Source organism: Mus musculus, chromosome 1, assembly GCF_000001635.26.
Source record: "Mus musculus strain C57BL/6J chromosome 1, GRCm38.p6 C57BL/6J".
NCBI classification, from domain to species: Eukaryota; Metazoa; Chordata; class Mammalia; order Rodentia; family Muridae; genus Mus; species Mus musculus.
In genome coordinates this window covers 163,889,030-163,911,210 of record NC_000067.6, presented here as the reverse complement: position 1 = coordinate 163,911,210, position 22,181 = coordinate 163,889,030, and the positions used below count along the sequence as shown (strand labels likewise).

Sequence of the window (22,181 nt, the reverse complement as noted above, 5' to 3'; positions counted from 1 at the left end):
AACTGCACGAACTTGGAGAACTCAGTAGCTTTAAAGAAACTATTCTGTGCTTTAAAAAGATATCTGCGGTAGAAAAGGGTGCTGGGTGAGCTCAAACACATGGAAAGCATTTACCAGGGAACCTGTCTGCCCAACACCAATGCCTGGAGCCCCGTAAACAACAGTCAGCAGACTGTTACAGTTCACAACAAAGGGTGTGTGTGTGTGTGTGTGTGTGTGTTCGCACGTGTGCGTGCACACAGATGTGCGCAGTGCAGAGGAGTGCGGGCACACCTGTAGAGGTCAGAAAACTACTGTGGGAATAATGTTCCTCTTTCTTTCCATCTGTGGTCCTGAGACTGGACTGAGCTTGCCAGGCTTGGCCGCAAGTGCCGGCAGCCATGGGGCACCTTGTTGGCCTATTTTTGCTAGCTTTTGAAATGAAACTTTAGATACAAACTTTACTAGATTAGAACTGAGAGCTGAAAGTTTTAATAACTGCAGATAACCTGAATGAAAGAACCTTCCCCATGAGTACAGGAAATACTGCATGAAATAGCTAATGGTGGAGGCATTTCATGGGACTGGTCAGGAAGCCAGTTACCTTAACAGTAAGAATTTAAATCCACACAAATAAGTGACCTAACAAGGTCTTACAACTGGCATCTATATGTAATTTACAGATGAGCCACTAGATGGCGAGCTTGTCTTACCACTGCACCAGAATGTGCTACTAAGTTTTAAAACAAAACTAATTCCTCCTTAGAATAGGGAACAAAATACCCATGGAAGGAGTTACAGAGACAAAGTTTGGAGCTGAGACAAAAGGATGGACCATCCAGAGACTGCCCCACCCGGAGATCCATCCCATAACCAGCCACCAAACCCAGACACTATTGCATATGCCAGCAAGATTTTGCTGAAAGGACCATGATATAGCTGTCTCTTGTGAGGCTATGCCGGGGCCTAGCAAACACAGAAGTGGATGCTCACAGTCAGCTATTGGATGGAGCACAGGGCCCCCAATGGAGGAGCTAGAGAAAGTACCCAAGGAGCTGAAGGGGTCTGCAACTCTATAGGTGGAATAACAATATGAACTAATTTGTACCTCCTGGAGCTCGTGTCTCTAGCTGCATATGTAGCAGAAGATGGCCTAGTCGGCCATCACTGGGAAGAGAGGCCCCTAGGTCTTGCAAACTTTATATGCCCTAGTACAGGGGAATTCCAGGGCCAAGAAGCAGGAGTGGGTGGGTAGGAGAGCAGAGCAGGGGGAGGGTACAGGGGACTTTCGGGATAGCCTTTGAAATGTAAATGAAGAAACTATCTAATAAAAAATTGAAAAACAAAAACAAAAACTAATTGAATGTAAACTGTATTTAACACTAACGTTTTCAATTTTGTAAGTGTGAAATAATCTAATTCACACAAAATAGGCATCACCTGCGGTACACTCCGTGACTGTGGGGCTTAAGCCGATATACACTCTGTGACTGTGGGGCTTAAGTCGACTGTCCTCGGCACTGACTTTTTTTTTCTTTCCCTGCTAGTGTATCACTACGCAGTTCTGGCTTACCTGGAACTCACTATGTAGATCAGGCTGGCCTCAAACTCACAGAGATTCGACTACCTCTGAGCCTCCCAACTGCTGTAATTAAAAGTGTGAGCCACTATGCCTAGCTTGCTTGCAACTGAAAATTTAACTGGCATATTTAGTACTATTTTTACAGCATAGTTTGAAAATCATAATGGAACCAACATCAAAAACATATTTTTTATAAGTTTAATGGTAATATACATATATTTTTATATATTTTTAAGGCATTTTTGTTTTGAAATTGAATCATTATATCGTTGAGAAAATAAACTTCAAGAGTATAATTATGCAGTCTCTTAATGAGCCTGGCATGTGCACACACACACACACATACACACACACACAAGTTAGCTGTAATTTACAGTTACTTTTGTGTATTGTATATACGTAATTATATTTTGCCTTTTATTATTAATAAAGCATAAATAATACTTGGGAGGTTTCTTTGTTTCCTTTGTATATATCTGTGTATGCCATGTGTATGCAGGTGCCTTCTGAGACCAGAAGAAAGCGTTGCTTTCTCCAGAGCTGGAGTTAGACCCAGTTGTGACCCGCTTGACATGGGTGCTGGAAACTGACCCAAGTCCTTTGGAGGAGGAGAAATTGCTCTTAGTCACTTAGCCAGCTTTCCAGCCCCATAAATAATATTTTAAAATGAAATCTCACTTTTTCAAAAATAAAGGGAAAATTATATAAGTATTGGGAGGCTGTATTTAAGTCATTAATCTGGCATTCATTAGACGTTTTTGTTAATGGCACCTCCCAGCTGTAAGGGGAAAACACTGTGGGGCAGATTCATTCAGTAGTGCCTAGCTGATGCTTCAGATAAAAACTACTTCACACCAATGGAGGGGGTGTGTAAAGAATGTCTTTCATTTATTCCAGTCGGTAATGAAATCCCACTTCACTGGCTCTTCTCTAATCTCAATTAATACTTGTCTTCATCCACGTTCCGCGGTGTCTTGAGCAGATTCACAAGGAAGATAAGAACACCTCTAACCAAACAGTGACGTGCCCACACCCGGGAGCCCGGCGGCACGCACACAGTGCAGGAAGGCGCAAACAAAGGGACTTATCGACCTGTCTTCTTATCAGCAATTGAGAGAGAATTAGATGCTTTTTTTCACTAGGCCAGAGTAATGGCTAACACTTGTCTGGGTAAGAGTGGACTGTCAATCATGAAGGAAATCACAAGCATTTCCATACATGGAAGTGGTTTCTGAATTTCTGTCTTTTTTTTTTTTCCCAAATCTGCACACCAAGAGCCCTTCCTTATTAGCCTCATCTTACTAGAAATTCTTTCTATTCTTATTTATCTGTTCTGGACATTCAAGGAAAATACTTACACACTTTGTATTGTTCTGATCGAAGACTGGCTTTCCAAAGCCAGCTTAAAACGAGAGAACTGCAGTTATTAACGAGTTCATGACTTTTCCTTGTTCATAGCACCTACTACATCTTGTCACATAGGATTATCAAGCTGAAGTGAGCAGTCACCTACACCTGGAATGGTCTCTGACTTCTAGAGAAGTCTTTTAGTTAGGGCACAACATCTAGCTATCTTTGACTACATGTCCTAATCGTGCATGAGAACTTCTTGAAACTACTGGTGGGTTCTATACTGTCAAATGATGACTCGAATCCCAGCACTTACTGAGTGGCTTAAGTAACTTCTCCATCAATAAACTGAGTCATTAGCACCTCTGGTAAATAACTGCTTGTCTGGTACTGGTTTGGCATTTATATAATCTGTCATTATGTCTTTGTTCTTCTTAAGGCACAAAAATTACTGTTAGAGGTTTTAAGTAGAGAGCATGGGCTCAGTAGCAATGTTTTCTCAGTGACAGATTAACCACGCTGTCTGGTACTGAGTGAGTTAAATGTGAACACCCAAACTAATTACTGTGTAATGCTAACCTTAGTTGCTGGTTCATTTTGAGAGTCTTTAAAATATGAACTGTGTGTTTTACCCCTCTGCACTCTCTTAATGATTTGTTTTTTTAGACTGAAATCACTTCCAGCCATCAGCTATGTTCTTGGTCTCTACACACGCACTTTTCCAAGCACAAATATTTCTTTTTCCTATTGGTCTGCCAGCCCTGTCAGAGCAAATTTCACTTTAAACTAAATGCTATGATACTTAAAACCTCTTGGATTACTTGGGCTGCTAGTGTGATCTATGACCTTCCAAGAATGACAGCTGAACTTTCCAATTTGCTTAGACTGCTTGGGGAGCTAGAAAGCACATGCCAAAAGGAACACGTTTGTGATGTTTGAACAGAGAGGAAAGTTCTTGTCGGAGGTGGGGGCAGGAGACTATTAGGTACTGAAAAATACTAATAAGAAATGAAAAGAAACTAAACATGCTGTAAAGTCAAATACCTTAAACACAATCCAAAGTTAGCACACAAGCACTAAAATGCTCTGGCTGGACTAACTGGCTAAAATGTAAATAACCATATTTAGTTACTGTAACCTAAGTACCAGTGGAATCCAGTTAGACTACATTACTGAATGAGTAAGTCCTAAGAATGGAAAAGAATCTCAAATCATCCTGACTAATACAAAATATCAGGCTATATCAATTTTTCCCTTTCCTTTATAAAATAGAGATTTGATATTTGAAAAATGTCAGAGGCAATACAGCCATCGAACATGGATGTTATCCCTACTGATAACATACTTGTCTCTCTTAAATGAAAATGTTATTAACTTCCTATAAAAACTCATTAAAACTCCTTAAAAGAATTAATAGTTTGTGAAATTTTAAATATAGTTTTGAAACTTTTCTCTTTATACATCATATAAGACAGACAGATATGAATCTTTAAATTGTCATAAAAATAGGCTGTTTAACATAAAGCTCCCAACTTATCTGCGACTATTTACCAATTCCTTTCCTTTATTTTGTTGAATAATAGATAAGTCATGTCAGTGATAAAACTCATATACTGGTTTGTCAGGAAAGACTTTTTGGAAGATAAATTAAACTAATAGTTCTTAAAACTTATGAACAGAAATGTGTAGATTACAAAAACCATAGAAAAACTCATTAAAAATCTATGTTTAAAGAGCTAAGCAAGAACATCTGACACCTTGATTATAAGTGAGTTTTAAGTTGCCTACTTAGGCTACTTTTAGGATTTACGTGGGGCAGTACTATTGCGACCCTTTAGTTGCTAATTCAGTCACTTCAGCAGTAAGTACAGGTAGACGCCAGATAAATTCTTCAGAGTATGGACTCCAACCAGCACCACAGCAATCTCTGCATTTACTCTAGAGGCCTGCTTAGCCCACAAGGACACACTTTATAACAGTAGAGCTCCATCCATTTTCTACCCAAGGTTAAGGTTAACTATGGACTGTTTGGTTACAAGTCTTCTGAGAATAGAATAGGACTTGACTGTACTGTCTTCAAAGCACAGGGTTAAGGAGGCACTGTCCCAATGCCAGGCAGATGGAGTGTAGACAAGGATGTGGAAGCACAGGATTGCTCATGGACAATGCCATCAAAGTAAGAGTGTGTGGGTCTGATGTTGTAAGTCTGTCACTTCTGTCTTTGTGGAGTACTGACTATCTCTTATTCAGAGTCCGGTATCAAGTGTCTTCCATGTATAGCCCATTCTTAGGTATATATTTGGTACTGTTGATATCTGGATTATAACTGTCACCTTATATGGGATGATAATGATGCATCCAGAAATGCTTTGGAAACTCTGGCTCCTACACATGATGTAGCAACAGTGAAGAGATAGTCCATTGCATGTGGCATGCCTCTTGCACATGCTTTCTGTTTGCCTTTACAAGGCTCCTGCATAAGTCATGGAGATTTATGCCTATGTCGAGGCATGCTAATTATTGCTGCTGTAAAATAATGTCACATCCAATCAGCCCTTCCTCTTGCCATCGTGAGAGTGGACTGCTTGTGTAAACTGTTTAATTCAATCAAACACTCAGATTCTACATCATGATAAATGCAAATGGAGAACACCTTTAGGAAAAGTGAGGGCAATGTCCTACTTTATATCCCACGGGCCGGCTCATGTTAAAGCAGTAAATCAAGGGAGGATTTCTAGGCATTCATGCAGTCTACTACTCGCTCTGTACACCTACCTATGCTCAGGAGACTGACAGTGATGGTTTCTTTAGTCAGAAGCACAGGACATGAAAACATTTAGGGTGTAATATTTGATTCTGTGGTATCTGCTGTGTTTGATGCTATAGAAAAGCCTGAGAATCTAGGATTTACATGTAAGTTGGGGAAATATGAAAACATTTCAGGGTGAGGGGAACGTGCTCTATAGTCTGCATTTCAAATGCACATGTGCACTCGAAGGCAAACCTACATTAGCTGCTCCAAGTCTTAGGGTCAGGAACATAGTGGCTCCATTTAAAATAACTCCAATCCCTACCTGTTGACGATAAATAACACTTTCTTTTCCCAAGAAAGGAAAGGACAAAGTAAACAGTGATAGTTTTTTCTCCACACAAAGAATGAGGTAAATATAAAATTGCATTCTATGTATAAAATCCCTGGCCCCAGGAAACACACACACACACACACATACACACACACACACACACACACACACACACACACACACACACTCATGTTAATCATCCAAATAAACGCTAAAATGGAAAAAATTCCTTAAAAAGTGGGATATACCAATTTTAGATCCAATTTCTCCCAAGGCTAAACAAAGGAATTATGGGTGTGTGATTACCCTTCATTATTTGAGACAGAATACTCAAATCACAAATTTATTGATATGTTTCTACTAAAGAGTATTGAAAACTTAAACTAAGAGCTTAAAGAGCAAGAAAGCATGTCTATAAGTCTGAAATGAAACCATATACTTTTATTTAAAACCCAACAAAGAAATTGTGTGTATATGTATGTATGTATGTATGTATGTATGTATGTATGTGTATATATATCTATATATACATACATACATACATATATATTTTAAATTTGTGTTTGTCTACCTATCTAAAGTGAAAAGTAAACTTCTATTGACTAAATCTTTGCCCACAAGATGGGAGGCATTATAATCAGCTTTTACATCATTCTCCTTGATATCTTGATATAGCAGCTTTCCCCCAAACCTCATAATTTTCCAAATTACACTAAGACATATTGTTCTATTTTGTTCTATTCAATTCTACTCATACCTTTTCTTTATTCTTGGATACAACACATCTTGACCACAGTTTACCCTTCCCCCTCCTCCCATCCCTTCCCCACTCCCCCCACCCCCCAGATCCACTCACTGCTCTTCCATTTCTCTTCAGAAAAGAGCAGGCCTCCTAGAGCTAACAACTGAACACTCCACAACAACAAGATGCAATAACAATAGGCACAAACCCTCATATCAAAGCTGATGAGGCAACCCAGTAAGAGGTAAAGGGTCCTAGGACCAGGCAGAAGAGTCAGAGACAGCTTCACTCCCACTGATAGGAGGCTGACTCAATATAAACAACCACAGCAAGGATGCAGAGAGACCTATGCAGCCTCATGGTTGCTGCTTCAGGCCTTTTTTAGGCCTGGTAATAGCACCACCACCACCACCACCGTCCAAAAATTAACACAATAACAAGCAGGGTGCTCAAACACATTATACATTTTATATTATACTTATATCTTCCCTTCAAGATCCTATTCAAATGCCTATCAATTAAACAGACCACAAATAAAAATTTAAATGATAAAACATTGAATGCATATCTTCACTTTGATTATATACTTAAGTTGTGTTCTTTTAACGTTGAATGCCATTAAGAAAACTAAGTTGAAAACACTTTAGAAATCATAGAAACAGTGACAACAGGGATCTGTAGGCACATGTGAGTCTTCCAATGTACTAATCAGCTACTAGTTGATAACAGGATAGGATGGGATGAAGGAAGACAAGTATAGAACAGGTCATGGTAGAATGTCAGCTTTCTGACACTGGAAGCTAATGCATGCGTTTATAACACCTTTGATGATAGCATCATTTCCTAGAAATACAACGTTCAAATACACGCTGCTGTTTGAGCATGGACTTACACACTTTGAACAGATGGGAAAGCACCCTAAGATTTGACTACAGATAAAATTTATGTGAGGCCTAAACACATTGCATTTATCTTTCTGCATGAAAAAAAAATCTTTCAAATAAATGTTATCTCCAGAAAAATATGTACCTATTTCAGACAGAGTCTCATGTAGCTTAGGCTGGCCTCTAACTCACCATGTAGTCCAGGATGACCTTGAACCCCTGATTTTCCTGCTTCTTGCCTCCTAAGTGCTGGGAGTGCTGGAGATCAAACCCTGGACATCTTACCAGCACTCTGCCAACTGAGCTGCAACCCTGGCACCCCTAGCAATTCTAAAGAGTTGGTTATTACAATTAATAATACTTTTAATGCTAATACAGTTTGTTATGGTGAAGGTTTCTTTAAGGTAGATAAAATCAGATGAACTACTGTTATGGTTTTATAGATTCTGCTTATAATTTGGAGCACTCTGAATTCCTTTTTTATTCTCTAAGAAACTTTAATGAACTTTTATAAAAGTAACAACAAAATTTCAAGATAACATCTAATTTATATTAATGTTGCCTTAATAATAAGTAATTTTTAATATATTTTTTGTTTTGATGTTATTATTGTAAAATTTAGCATCTAATGAAATGATCATGTGGTTTTTTTTTCTTTGACTTTGTTTATGTAATGGATTACATTGATGGATTTCCATATATTGAACTATCCTGGAGCTGGAGAGATGGCTCAGTGGGTAAGAGCACTGGACTGCTCTTCTAAAGGTCCTGAGTTCAAATCTCAACAACCATATGGTAGCTCACAACTACCTGTAATGAGATCTGATGCCCTCTTCTGGTATATCTGAAGTCAGCTACAGTGTACATATGTATAATAATAAATAAATCTTTGGGCCTGAGTGAGCAGAGTAGACCAGAGTGAGCAGAGGTCCTAAAATTCAATTCCCAACAACCACATGAGGAGGCTCACAAACATTTGCACAGCTACAGTGTACTCATATACAATAAATAAATAAATAAATAAATGAATGAATGAATGCATGAAAAAGAACCAACCCTGCATCCCTGGGATGAAGCCCACTTGATCGTGGTGAATGATCGTTTTGATGTGCTCTTGGCTTCAGTTTTTGAGAATTTTATTGAGTATTTTTTCATTAATGTTCATAAGGAAAATTGGTTTGATGCTCTCTTTCATTTTATTTCATTTCATTTTTCAATTTTCGTTATTTTATTTATTTACATTACTGTCATACCCTCCCCTCACTCTTCCCCCATAGTTCCTCATTCCACTTCACCTTCCCCTTGTCTCTGAGAGGGTGGCACCCCCAGCGGCCTCCCCCTTCCCTGGGGCCTCAAATCTCTCCAGGATTAAGCACATCTTGTTCCACTGAGGCCTGGCCAGGCAGACCTTGGCTGTATTTGTGCCAGGGGCCTTGGAGCAGACAGTGTAAGCTCCTAGTTGGTGGCTCATAGGATACTATGCTTCCATTTAGCATAAATGAGTACTTAGAATATTTAATTTAATATGTAGATGTATATCATACAAGTACACAAAGAATGTTAACTAGGTCTTAATCATAAAGGCTAGTACCTATCTATATAAAATAAAATAATTGAAAATGTTTATACCTTATCTGGATTATTAAAATATTTTTCCATATACAAAGTTATCTGTCAACAATTTAAAATAGAAGCACATACTGCTCTATGCAGGATATATAAGACAATATTTGATGGCATCATGTATCTAATACATACTTTGCATTGCACACTTGAAAGGATGACTTAGAAATGGTAAAGGTTAAGTATAGAAGTGAAAAATAAACTACAACATGGGAAGAGGAATAAGTTCATCTGTGTTTAAAGACAGGCCCTGCAGGGAATCGAGTGTGTGCCAGGCCCTACAGATACAACTCTGACTAAGACTGTATGTCAAATGTCTTCCCCCTGACTGTGTACTGTTGAGGAACGAGACAGATTCACAAGGAAATGACCGATTGGGGCAGATGGGCTCAAGAAGTTGCTTTTATGAGGAAATAATATTGGAGTTGAGACTTGAATGACAAAAGCTAGTTATTTAAAGTCTGATGACTACTCAAGTGAGGTAGGAAGGTGACAGAGTAGAAAGGCTTCTTCAGGGAGAAGAAACACAGATGGGACATTTGTAGGTGAGGCTGAGGAAGCAGAGGTGACAGATGAGGCAGTTTTCCAGAGCACGCTGAGGAATTTGCTTTTTCTTAGATGTGCATGGAGCTGGGGTTTGACTTAAGAAGACTGGGAAAACAGGTAAGTGGAACAAGAGGACCATGAGGGGAGGTAGCTGCAGCACCATGACGACTAATTAGGCGCTGAGTGGAGCAGGCAGCAGCAGTCTGCATTGGAGTGCTAACAGTACACACAGCAAGCAAAGGCCAAATAGGAGGGAAAGATCAAGGAAGAGGCTAAAGTTTCTGACTTGACTACTTGGTGGACGGTTGTAACGTTTGTTAAGACACAAAGATGTTTATATAAATGCAGCTGCTTGATAGTCTTACATGCATTTAACTAGCCATGTTAAGGAGGAAGAGAGAAAAGGACTATGTTTAAATCAATCTCTGGTAGAAAATGTAAGATGACAGATACTATTGAAGACTAATAGGATGGTCCTGTAAACAGTGGGAATAAAGAGATGCTCTCAGACGAGGGTCTGCCTGAAGCAACCAGCATCTACAGGTGGAGAGGAGAAGGAATTATCTGCCAAAGAACAACAGGAAGAGATGAAGAAGGGCTGATGAGAGAGATCAGAAAAGTGGCATGTTTTGAACTGAGATAAGAGCATTGAAATGCAAGGCTCAGATGACTGTGATAAACACAGATGCGAGTTTAAATGAAAAAATTCTATTGCTTCAGTAACACAAGAGAACCGGAGAAGTTCAAAATAAAATTGACGTTTTAATTTTTTTTTTAATTTTAAAAGCTTAAATAGATTCATTCTCTCTCTCTCTCTCTCTCTCTCTCTCTCTCTCTCTCTCTCTCTGTCTGAATGTATGCATATGCATGAAGTATGGACAGAAGAGGTTGTCCTGGAACTACAGTTACAGATGGCTGTGACCCATCACATGAGTGCTGGGCCAAGGCCAGGTCCTCTGCAAGAGCAACAAGTGCTCTTACCTCTGATCCATCTCTCTGGCCCCGGAACTGAAGATGCTGGAGAGGTTCTGTGTATGAGGAAGTGAGAATGAAGAGTAATTAGATTGTAACTTGAGGCCAATGGAGTTTCCATGATGACAGGATGAGCCAGTAGAGGGAAAAGGGTAGGGACAAAGAAGACAGCTTCAGGAAGGCAGAGGACAGGGTTCCGAGATTTCAAAGGTCAGCTACATCACTGTAACAAGGGGAAAGAAAGGAAGATGGATAGAAGGATGAGTCTCTGGATAGGCTGGATTGGTAACCAGCTTTATTCTACATGCATTTTAAACAGAATGGCAGTTTTCAGTTGTGACAGTAAATTAATAAGGGCAGTAATCAATGGAAATTAGCACTCTGCTTCATAAGCCTTTGCTGCATGCATGTTAGCAAATGCTAATCATCACTACTGGTGAACTCGGCAGGTAACAGACAGACTAGAAACCATTAATGGAGTAGCCTTCTAAACACTCCAGTCAGAAAGGTTACAATGGCCAGACATCGACACCAGTATGGTTTCTAGTGCTTTGCAGTAATGCTGAACCTGCATTGGACTGTTCAAGCTACACAAACATGAGATCATTTGAGCAATTTCATTTGATTGAGATTTTTTCTTTCACTTCCTTAAAAAAATGTGTGTGTGTGTAAACGTGTGTACATATGCCATGGCATGCATGTGGAGGTCAGAGGACATTGGGAGAGTTCTCTCACACCACTGTGTGGGTTTCAGAGATCCAGCATATGTTCTGAGGTTTGGTGTCAACTGCATTTACCTACTGAGCCACTTTGCTAGCCAACTACCCTCTTAAAAATGCAACAACCAACAATTAGCATTTTCTAAAAAGTGGATCCTCTATTTCCAAGAGATCTGATTGGATGGTTTCTACTTCAGAAATATCCTCCTCAGTTCTCCATCTGCTTTTAAGCACTGCTTTTACCATCAGCTGAATCAGTGAGTGGGCATTACACACTCAGTGAGTGGGCATTACACACTCAGTGAGTGGGCATTACACACTCAGTGAATGGGCATTACACACTGCCTCATCCAATGTTGTGATTTTTATGAGAAATGATTCATTCTATGGAATATGATTGCTATAACAGTAACTGTGACTTAAGTGGTGAGAAATGACAAAACCGATTTAAATTTTTTTATTTTACTTAATAATAACCATATTTTTATATATGGTCCATAAGAACACATAATAAAATGTATTTATTTTGGCTATCATTCAAAATTGTCATCTGAGGTAAATTTCAGACAACTTGCTAAATTCTAACTGCCAATCATAACAAGGCAATAGAAAAGGTAAAAACCAAGAAAACGATAAATTTACTGAATAATTGTAATATTTACTCTATGTGTACAGAGATAAAATTTTATTCACTTGATAAAATGGCTTAGTGAGTTTAATAATGTTTTTTTTTTCTTTAAGAGTAGCTCTTATAATGTAGAAATGAAGATTTCTGAAAGCCTCAAAATTTCCTTGGTACAATGGCATTACTTCTGCACCTGAAGTAAAAATAATGACCTTACCCGTTAAGCTAATTAATCATAAGTGTATGTTCACACTAAGTATATAACTTAAGCATAGGGGACAGAAAGGTTCTGGTCCTTTAAACCTTTTAGTGACCAATTTTCATCTTAATGAGCAAATCCACCACCTCTCTGCCCCACCCAGGAACGACGCTTAGCATCATCCACTTTCTGAGATTTTCTTTCAGTTTTGGTCTTGTAACCATGTGACTCGGCAAAAACTAGGTTGCATGAAAAGGAAGAAAAGCCAATAAAATGAATTACAAAGACAACAAGGTTAAACTGATCACACTGTCTTCATACACCCTACTGAAACTGTACAAATAGGCAGTTGGCTGTGGTTTGGCATTTAGCAGCATGCGATCAGCAAGAAGGAGGAAATTTTATTCTCATTAACTGTTGCAGATTTACTGCAGTGAAAAAGGGCTATGTAACCCGAGATGTGACAGTACAGCAAGATCAAAGCCACAGGCTGGAAACTAAATAAACCCTCTGGCTACTTCCTGCAAGGAAAATTCACTTTGGCAATGTAAAACAGAGCCCAGTTAAAAACTACTCTCAGTTTTATGAGCTGTCATAGCAGCTCAAGTGGTTTGGGCTGGCTGAGTTTAGAACATTATATTTCCTTGTTTTTGTCTTAGATACTTCTACAAGAAGGTTTATAGACTAACTCCCCACTCCAGCACAACAACTAGCAAGTTCTTGCAGTTTAAAATGAGCCTAGTCACTAAGCTCATTAGAGCAGGCCTTCACTGGAACATTCCTTCCTCAGTCACTATATAACTTAGGATCTCACTCAGATTTAACCTGGGAATATGGATTTACTTTTATGACTCACATACAACCTGGACAATTCCTATTCAAACTGAATGCAAGTCAGCTACACAGCCCACATGGCTTTTATCTGATTAGTAAGCTATTGGTACAGGACATCACGAGTGACGATGGGCATCACGGAGAATAAGGCAATTAATTAATATTACATTTAAAGGCCTACAGCCCAGCATTGAAAGATGTTGTTTAATGTTTTTAACATTAGAAAACTTAATGACTATTCATAGCAGGCCTCATCCAAACAGACAGGACTAGAAAGAATAGCTCAACCTTGAATTACACAGTCCTCTCCAGCTAAGGACTATGCCTAACACTACGACTCAAGGCCTAAATGGACTTGCTATCGTATTTAAAATTTGAATAAGGAAACATTTGAAATGGTAATTTGCGTTGTAGTAAAAAAAAAAAAAATCTACTTCTGAAGATAGCATTACCTAAGAGCAAACATCTCCTACAAGCACTCACGTACACTTAAAAACTTCAGACTTCCTTTTAATTTATATTTGCATTGCTTTATTTTGAAACAGAGCGTCATGATTACCTATGCTGGCCTGCATTGATATCCTCTTGCCGCAGCTTCCTGAATTCTGGGCAAACAGATATGCACCAACATACCTGACTAAATTCACTCTCAATTGTATCGATATAGTCGGCAAAAATTCGACCAGTACACTTGGAAAACCATATGAACTTTACCACTAGACGATCACTCTTAAATGGTGGTGATGTGTTCAATTTCCCAGCCAAGCCAGGGTTAACACCCATGTCATGTCTTTAAACACAAGGCTGTGTACAGTCGATGTGTTAACATTTTTATAGGATTCAGTTCTATTATTTTACTTGTAGATTCAGTTATAGCAGTATTTTTTCCTCCTAAATGAAAGTCTTAATAACGTCTCAATAATGTGGTTTCCCTTGAGAAAAACCTTTGGGCTTTCTACGCAGCTAGTAAGCATCCAAAAGCTTTGCTCTGACCACCAGATAGAAACGGCACTGCCCCAGTGAGGGCCATCCACTGCCAAGCTCTCGTGCTTCTAACTGTGAAAGGAAAGGAAATAACTGAAAATAGCTTTCCAAGCGACACTGCAACCTCTCCAGGGAAAGACATCTTCCCAAGGTTCCAGTGATTTTTGGCTTGCATTTCTATTTTTTAGTAACATTTACAGTTTGCTAATGCTGATCTAATAAATCTAGCTTTAATAATCTAATAAAATCTAGCCTTAAAGGTTATAGGCCCAATTTACTAATAAAATCTAATTCAATTTTCCATGGGAAATGCAAATAATTAGTGTCCAAGCAGTGGAGGGAGGCCTTTTCACCGCACTAAAGAAGCTGTCTCTAAAAAGTCTCAATAAAAACGACAAGTAAGACAAGTAGAGCAAACTCACAGGGATGTATTTAACAGGCACCAGAGAAGCACCATTCTCTTTAGAAGGGACTTGCACAAGACAATCACTCTCCAACCAAATGAGACAACCTCATTCTTTCACTTTCATTTTAGTACAACTGGATTTACTCTTTAGAGAGAGTTTAAGGTAATGAACTAATTACTTAATGCGTTAATATACTCTTCATAGCTTGCCTTCAAGAAAATGTGAAATACCAATTTGCAAGAAGACATGTCCAAATGTATTAAAGCAAAATAGGTTTATAATTTGTCTTGCTATGAAGTGAATGTTATACCTCCCTTTTAAAAACATTTTCTCTCTACTGCCTCAAACAGAGGTCACCAGGAATAACGTCTGATGTCCTTGTCATCTGGATGCAGTAACCGTGTGCAACAAAGGCTGCTCCTCGGACTGAGCTTAAGGGCTTCAGTATTTATCACTGCCCAGTTCCGGTTGGTTCCCTAAAAATCTCTGACCCTTAATTTCTATTTTCACTCTTCACCCTCTTCACATACATGACTTGATCAAATGTGACATGTGCAGGTATGACGGTCAGAGGCATGTGAGTCATTAGCTTTGGTGTACTCAGATTTTTAAAAAGTCTTAAACATTTTCTTGGAAAAATTTAAAGGTTCCTAGGAATACTTTACTTTGAGAAATGCAATTGGTAATATCCAGAAAGTATAATAAAATTTCTCATAAGGATCCTTTCACATAGCAAGTCTCCTAATGAAAACAACCTTTATGTGAGTTTCCCCACCACGGACATCTTAGAGCTCCTGCCATTCATGCTCAGCAGGTTTCTGCATCCTACAAGTTTACAGGGAGAGTGATCACTGCACTGTTTTAGGCATGATTTCCTTTGTTATATAGCTTATGAATGATTTTATTAATTTCAGGAAATTCTGCGACATATTTCCACTCCATCAATCCTGACAAAACTAGAAAGAGCTTAATTATTCCTCTGATTTAGACCTGGACAGCATTTACTACTGTGTTTGAGATGTTTTTACATAAGCTAAAAAATCCCTTCGATAACTTAATATTCATAATTAATTTTCAATATATTATAAAAGTTTGCATAGATCTACATATTTTCCGGTAGAAGCATCATTATAAAACAAAGCAATTTTTAAAGTAATGGGATGCTATACTGCTATTCAACCTTGCTGTTATATTCTCAATATACATACATATGTATTTATAAAGAAACTGTGTCTTTAAAAATTATTTTCTCATTTGTATGTATGAGTGTTTTACCTGGGTCTGTGTATACCATGTTTGTGCCTGCTGCTCACAGGGTCAGAAAAGGTCATCAAATCCCTTGGAACTGGAGTTACAGATGTTTGTGAGGCAACATGTGGGTACTGGGAATTGAATCTCAGGTCCTCTAAAGAAGCGGTGGTGCTCTTAACTGCTGAGCCATTTCTCCAGCCCCTCTTCTGTATTTCTTTTAATCAAGGCTTTAAAAAAAACTTTATTTAAACCTATAAGCAGTTCTTTTAAACATGCCTGCAAGTCTCCAGAACTAAGGTGTTTTGGGGACCTACACATATAACCACGTCAAGAACTCAGTGTATAGAAGTTTAGCAGTGCATTAAATATACAGGACACTGAATGAGTTATTTTATTTTTAAGATTATATATTGTTTGATAATGGCCTTGTCCTAAACCTGGTAAGTTAGGGTTTTGATGGGGGATAAGGGCAGCCTTAGAGTGAAAGAAGTGACTCTCACTTGTATACACAGAATCCTAGTGATAGGAAAAACAACACATGAAAAACTAAGTGGTTGGTAGTATAAGGATGCTTCCTAGCAGGTCTGACCACCCGCATTTAATACTTGGGGTCCATGATGAAAGGAAAGGACTGATGCCTGCAGTTTCCCTCTCATCTCCACATGCATGCCATGGCAGGTACAGTCAATATGGAAGTGTAATTTATGGTTAAAATTTATGGTCTAAATGATTCTTTCATTCAGAGAAATAATCTGCTACTTCATTATGATCCTGAAACTAACACTTCAGCCGTTATTTAATGGTTCACAAGATAAGGAGGCTTCAGTGAAAGGCATACATGTATAATATATAAGCTCAAGCACAAAACAAATAACAGTAAATACGCTAAGAAAAAAGACAAGAGGTTGTAACTAACACACAGAAAACGAAGGCGTATGAAGCAGGGAACAGGTCATGGGCGAGTCCACTTCACTCTGACCTCAGCGAGATGGTCAGTGATGACATCATCCTACCAATAACAAAGAGCGCCAGGCTCTCTGAAAAATATTTTTCAAAGCCCCAAGGAAACTGAAGCAGACTGCGTTTTTTTTTTCCAGTTTATGAAAATTGGATTCCTATAAAAGGAAAATGGACCATTTTTACTGCAACAAAAACTGATTTGTAAAAGCTGGAAGCAGTTTAAGAATACTCTCAACATGAGGTTCTTGTTAGTCTTGAAAAGTAAGAGTTATAATAAAAAAATGTCCAAAAATATGGCATGAATACATAGTACATAACATTAAAAAAAAAAAAAAACAACCAAAAACCTTGCCTTGCTCCCATTATTTTTAATTAGCTTCAATACCAAGTTCCACTTCACTCCCAACCCCAGTTCAGAGCTGGGGAGATTTACATTTGACACTGTGATTGGCAACCTCAGAGCTAATGCCTTGGAGCCCTAATGCATTTTGCATTAGCTCTAAATGTCGGGAAACCCTGGCGCCAAGAGGTTCAAACCAATAGTGACACGTGTCTAAAGCCAAGGATTTGCTGTCCAACTGCCAGTATCTATTTTATCAAACGTCCGGTCTCTCTTGTAGAATGAGATAGATGAGTTTAACAGCTTTCACTGTTTCCAATTAAACTGACTCACCACATTACAGAAATGCAGACCCTCAGACTACGAAGCACCTTTGACTTGAGCTTAGGAAAAGCAACGATATAGATTAGGTCTTAACACTTTTTTCAATTTGGCTTAGTTTCTCAGATTTTAATTCATATATCTTTTAATTATCAAACATAAAAATTAATTCTTTACCTAGCAGGCACCCGGGATCAACTGCTTTACAGGAAGCTACTCAAATTGAAATGTTCCCGTAATAAAGCCTGAAAGCCATGGAAGTCGAGTGGCGGTGGCACTTCCCATTGCTGTAACTTTCTCATGCTCTGTCATACATGCCACTGCCAATCACTACAAATAGTGTTGATGAGACAATGCTCCTGTTTCCGCATTAATCTTTTACTATTCTTCCCTACATAACTTTGCTAGGTTTAGCTGTCCTCAAGACAATGATGAGGAAGCAGGGAAGAGTTGGTAGGTAATCTGGATATTTCCCTGACTTAGGGAGAGGCTCCAGAGGCAGCACTTCTTCCCTCTAAGGGTAACCAGGCTTGTCAGATTTTAAATCCACAGCCTAAGTTCTTTGTCTTTTCAACACCAGGAGAGGTGAGAGTTAAAGACAACAATTTCAGGTTAGTGAATGGAACATTTATGGAAATATATTCTTATATTATTTAAAGTCAGTTAATAAAATGGAAATTTTCATAATCAGCATTTTTTTTGCTTTTTTTAATTGGATATTTTCTTCATTTACATTTCAAATGCTATCCCAAAAGTCCCCTATATCCTCCCCCCTACCCTGCTCCCCAACCACTCACTCTCACTTCTTGGCCCTGGCTTTCCCCCTCCCTGTACTGGGACATATAAAGTTTGCTAGACCAAGTGTCCTCTCTTCCCAATGATGGCCAACTAGGCCATCTTCTGCTACATATGCAGCTAGAGATACAAGTTCTGGGGGTACTGATTAGCTCGTATTGTTGTTCCACCTATAGAGTTGCAGACCCCTTCAGCTCTTGGGTACTTTCTCTAGCTCCTTCATTGGGGGCCCTGTGTTCCATCCTATAGATGACTGTGAGCATCCACTTCTGTATTTGCCAGGCACTGGCAAAGCCTCACAAGAGACAGCTATATCAGGGTCCTTTCAGCAAAATCTTGCTGGTGTATGCAATAGTGTCTGCGTTTGGTGGCTGATTATGGGATGGACCTCCAGGTGGGGCAGTCTCTGGATGGTTCATCCTTTGGTCTTAGCTCTAAACTTTGTCTCTGCAACTCCTTCCATGGATATTTTATTCCCTATTCTAAGGAGGAATGAAGTATCCACGAGTTGGTTTTCCTTCTTGATTTTCTTGTGTTTTGGAAGTTGTATCTTGGATATTCTAGGTTTCTGGGCTAATATCCACTTATCAGTGAGTGCATATCAAGTAACTTCTTTTGTGCATAATCAGCATTTTGATTTGATATTATTTAATGAGTTTTAAAGTTTATCTCCTACATATGAGAAACTAAGATCTACCTTGTAGTTTAAGATTTCAGATTGGGAACATCACACAGCTAGATCATCGTAACAAAATGTGTGAATAATTATTGCAATTTAATATGTTTAAGTATTTGCAGAATTAAAATAAATATGCCTAACTGAAGATCCATGGTTTTCTACTGTCAAAGGAGAATTTCATCGCAGAGGAGGTGTAGGAAAGAAATGGGAGGTAGATATAGTCAAAACACAGTTTATGTATGTATGAGATTCTCAAAGAATAAAAATCATCACTTAAAAAAAGAGAATCTTAAATAACTAAAGATATCTGAATAAGCGAAAAAATAAATTAAGAATAAACTTATTTAACTAAGTATTATTCTAGAAGCTGGGCAGTGGTGGCGCACGCCTTTAATCCCAGCACTAGGGAGGTAGAGGCAGGCGGATTTCTGAGTTCAAGGCCAGCCTGGTCTACAAAGTGAGTTCCAGGACAGACAGAGAAACCCTGTCTCAAAATAACAAAACAAAACAAAACAAAACAAAACAAAACAAAACAAGAATTATTCCAGAATAATGACTGCAATAGAAGGTGCACAAGGCCTATGAGAGACCCTCTGCTCTGCTGTAAACCTCTTCTCCCCTGACGTGGTTGAGTGTCCTTTTTCATTTCATTTGTTAGCTATCAAAATTCAAAGAAGTTAACAGTAAATTATGCTTCTACAAATAAAAAGAAAAAGTGATATGCTTATAGGATTTAAAGCTTATAAAGTTCTTAAAGATAATATTATTTCAGGGAAAGTTTTTTAAAGGATAAAAAATTCTCAAGTCAAAATAACTACAGTAAGTATATTACTCTTTTGATTTTAAAAAAGCCTTTGGTTCATTTTCAAGGCTAAAAATATTTAAGTAGCCTATTTACTTCATAAAAGAATATATCACAGTAGTTTTCAATATAGAAGTTCTATATGAATTTTTCTAGACACTAAAATTTGACAGAAATAAAAGCAAAATAGGGAAATTTTAAAATATGAAAATCACTAAGTATATCTCTCAATAAAGCTACATAGTTTTATAAACTATAATTAAAAATGATAAACTTTGTTGAATTGGTCTCAAGATTTACTGACTTATATATTCAATTACCCTCATATTGGAAAACTTTGAGATAGAGTCTCACCATATGACCCTGGCTGACCTTGGGCCTTCCTGTCTTATAGTCCTGAAGGCTGGGGTCATACAAATGTCCCACACTCCTGACTACATATTCAATATTAATCAAAATGTTTAACTTATTTGAAGCCATCGAATTACATTAAAATGAAAACAGGTCTTATTTAAAGAAGTAAGGCAAGATCTGTAGCGCTCTGCTGTATTTAGATTGGGACTATGTAAAAGACAGTACTTATTGTGAACCAGAAGAGAAAGAGTAATTATAATAGCAGAACAATTAGGTTTATAAAGAATATAAGCATTTTTTGTTATAAGATCATATATCCAAATCAACTTTCATTTTTAATTTTACAGAAAACATTTGTACTGTGAATTTTCATATTAGTTATATAATAATTATACAGGCTAATTAAATATTTATAACTAGAATGCCAGATGCTTCAGAAAAAAAAAAAATCAAGGTTTTTTTTTTTTTTTTTTTTTTTTTTTTTAGTATTTAGTGATGGTTAGCTTTTATGAATTGAGACAAGGGATTTCTTAATACGCCAACCAGGTATACTGATGAAATTATTTCTTGTGTTGTCATTGAGAGCCCACTATAGAAGACCAAGCTTCACATTTCATGAATATATCACTTAGCTAAGAGGCATATAAGCATAATTTAAAGAAAGCTTTGCTATGAATTTATGTATAGAGGTAGTATTTCGATCCAGTGGACCCACGCGTATTAGGTTACTTCTATTGGACACTTTAATTAGCTATGGTTTCTTTATCTGTAAAACAAATATAATTCTTGCTTTAAAAAATTTAGAGTGCAATTTTAAAAAGACAGATATTTGTAAAATAGATTATATATAATAGATGATCAACACTATTTATATCAACTATCATAATTATAGTTTTCTCAGATTTATTTCAATTGATCACTGAGATAACACTGGTCAGGAAAAGGTGATAAATGCATCACTTAAAATTAGATTTAGCCTGGAGCTGAGGATTAGCTCAGTGGTAGAGCACAAGGCCCTGGGTTCGCTCCTCAGGTCCAAAAAAATTTAGCCTTTGTTATTGGTTATTCTCTATAACCTAAAAGTAAGATGGTCTTGCATGAGACCCCGCTATGGACACCACATGGAGAACTTAGCTAATGTCCAACTAGACATTTTACCCCTACTGACTAGCATTCACAGTGCTGGAATATACTTTGCAAACTACTTGGGGAGAAAAGTAATTTTCAATGTTACTTAGCTGCAAATACTGCAAACTTCCTCCAAGTCACACTGGTGTCATAGAGGCACAGTGTTACAGGAGTAACAGCCATTGTTTTTATTAGATTCTAAGACCACCCATGAGGTGGAACTGATACTTGACATTGATAAAGTGGCCAAGAAACTGAGAAGAGATAGTCCATGCTCCCTAGGAGCAAACCTACCATTATTACTATGCTAGAGAAAGACAGCAACAAAATGACCCCTGAAGATAAACATTAGTACACCACTCAGCCCTTTCAAAGAAACTCTTTCTTGCAACAGATGACAATTAAGAGATGAACCTCACAACTAAACAATGTACAGAGCAATTCACCCTCAACGGAAAGTGCGCATCAAAGTCCCTCTCAAGGCTCAGCGACCTTCTTGGAAGAAGACGCAGAAAGACTGCTAGAGCGAGAGGTGATGGGCAACTCTAAGGGAAAAGGATCATACAAAGATGACAGGGCTGATACACATATGAACGCAGAAACCATGACAGCATGGCAAGACCTGCACAGGTCTATACCAGACAAAATCTCAGCATGGAGAAGGGAAGTGGATACAAAGTCCCACCCTAACCAAGAAGCTATTTGCAAATAATACCTGCCAGGAAAGAAAACAAGTAGTTTTTTCTAACACTATATATACATACATACATACATACATACATACATACATACATACATATATATATATATATATATATATATAAATAAAATCTCAGTCAAACGCCACAGAAGTTCCTATATTCAGGGGTAATTGGTGTACACAAACCACTCATATTTTGTGTGTGTGTACATGTGTGTATTTTGTTTCATTTTGTTATTTTTTTGTCTTATTGAGGCTTTATTTGTTCTTTTGACTTAATTTTTTAGATAGAGTGAGAAAACAAGTTGGTATAGAAAAACAT

The 22,181-nt window shown here is 37.9% G+C and overlaps 1 protein-coding gene across 4 annotated transcripts in view; it reads right to left on the bottom strand.

Moving 5' to 3' along the window:
* Window positions 1-22,181, bottom strand: part of Kifap3 (kinesin-associated protein 3) — a 154,970-nt gene that overhangs the window by 5,897 nt on the left and 126,892 nt on the right. The window lies entirely within an intron of this gene.